Here is a 1,888-nt window from a genome sequence, read left to right as displayed (position 1 = left end):
ACTTGTGGACTTCAACTCCCAGAATTCCTCAGCCAGCAAAGCTGGCTGAGGAATTCTGGGAGTTGAAGTCCACAAGTCTTAAAGTTGCCAAGGTTGGAGACCCCTGCTCTAGAGGTTGTGGGAGCTCCATCACGAGGTTTTTAAGAGACTGGGCAGCCAATTGCCTGAAATGGTATAGGATATCTTGCTTCAGCAGGGGCTGGACTAGAAGATCTCCAAGATCCCTTCCAGCTCTATTCTATTCCAAAGAACGGATTGGAAGGGAGAGCCTACGACCTCTCTCTTCCAATCGACTTATTTAGGAAGCCCGATCCGAGCTGAACTCGGCCACTTCTTCTACGGGCGCTGCTTCGAGGTAAAAACGAATCCGGCATCTAGGCGAAGGGATGCTGTTCGCTCCCCCTAACAATGGCACTCGGGAGCCCCGGCTCGACTCCCTGGTCCTTCCAAACTGGGCGGAGAACACAGTGGGAGGGAGGGCGCCCTGATCTGGCCTTTGGTGGCGCGAGCCGAGGGCGTTTATCCTTTTGCGTTTGGCACGACCATCTTCGCGGCGTTGTGCGACAAATGTTGCCTTTTAGGGGGATCCAAGGGAGAAAAATTGCAGTCTTTTGGCGTTAGGTTGATCTTCGGGTTAGAGTCCAGAAATATTTTATTATTACTTTCCACTTTTGCCACGTCTAGTGAAAAAGTTTCTTTCACGCACACATTTACCACCTTTCTCTTTTGACGTTTTCCCTCAGTATTCTCCGCAGTTGTACTTGTCCGTTGTCACAACTACCGTAAGCCTTTTCCGCCCTTAATCAATATGGCGGCGTCCGGCTTTAAAACACGGGTCGTGGCTTCTCTAGCCGGCCTCTTCTCTATGGTTCCGTGGAGGTCTGTGGGCAGGGAGTCCCGTGACGAGTGGCTTGGTACGCGATGACGGTGGCCGGCAGGAAAAACCGGAGCCTTCTTGGTTAAGGAGGGGTTGGGCAGTGAGAAAGAGGCCTGCGGTAGGAGCGGGCGCCGAAGGGAGTAGCTCTCCGGCTGCGGCTGGAATGTGAGGCGAGAGAGAGGCAGGCAGGGAGGAAACGCTGCAGAGAAGGCAGTCGGAGGGGGTAAGGCTGTTGGAAGGACTGGGATGTATGAAAGGAGGCGGGCGGGAGACTGGCGGAGGGAAGGCGAGGCGAGTCTGGCGGATTAACAGCTTGGGGAGGACGGGAGGCGAGCGTGTGGGACACCGCCAAGCGATTGCAGGAGGCGGAGAGGGAGGTTTGGGCCCAGGCGCGGAGCGGAGGAATGTCTGGGGCGACCCAGCGGAACCCGAGCCAGCGCGGCTGCGAAGGTCGGGCGAGAGAAGTGAGGGAAAGCGATTCCTGGGTGCTGGAAGGGTCTCCGAGGCTGGGCGTGGAGCGAAAGGAGACAATGGGCTCAGCCGTCGGGCGGACTAGGAAGGTGTTTAGACGGACGCGGCTCCCGGCTTAGGAGCCAAAACCGAAAACCAAAAGCGGAGGGCTGAAAAGGGGAGAGCGCAAGCGAGGCAGGCGGTGTTGAAAGGGCGGGGGTGGAGTGGGGAGAGCAAAGGGACGGCGGGGCTCTTCTGCTTTCGGAGGGGGAGGCTGTCTGCACCTGTGCCTCGAGATGGAGCTCAGATCGGTGGGTCGGACCCGCGGAAAGAAGTGGCAGTTGTTCAGCGGCCAACCCGGGGCTGAAATTCAGGTTGTGGGGTCGATGGAAAGGGCTGGCGAGGCGAGGTGGTGGTCGTGGAGGAGGAATGTGGTTGGGTTTTTTTTTTTTTTTTTTTGCCGACCTGCCGTTTTGCGTTCCTGCCTGCTGCAAATCTGTAGGTGGAGAAGCCTCTGATCCAGGCTGCGCTGAGAGGCGGTGGCTGCTGACAACCGAAGGC

General features: G+C 57.4%; 1 protein-coding gene across 4 annotated transcripts in view; it reads left to right on the top strand.

Annotated features, from left to right (window-relative positions):
- Nucleotides 1–895: 895 nt before the first annotated feature.
- Nucleotides 896–1,888, top strand: part of SHOC2 (SHOC2 leucine rich repeat scaffold protein) — a 69,537-nt gene continuing 68,544 nt past the window's right edge. The window contains exon 1 of one of the 4 annotated variants that reach the window (XM_087964552.1): nt 896–995. The gene's annotated coding sequence lies outside the window, so the exon portion shown is untranslated. Of the gene's footprint in view, nt 1,101–1,152; nt 1,342–1,888 lie in introns of those variants that run through there. The other 3 variants (XM_087964555.1, XM_026667418.2, XM_087964553.1) reach the window with 3 other exon arrangements.

Source organism: Notechis scutatus, chromosome 4 (assembly GCF_049901735.1).
Source record: "Notechis scutatus isolate UNSWTSFEM ecotype Mainland chromosome 4, rNotScu1.2, whole genome shotgun sequence".
NCBI classification, from domain to species: Eukaryota; Metazoa; Chordata; class Lepidosauria; order Squamata; family Elapidae; genus Notechis; species Notechis scutatus.
Note: the sequence above shows the minus strand (reverse complement) of the source record. Positions and strands in the feature narration are given on the sequence as shown.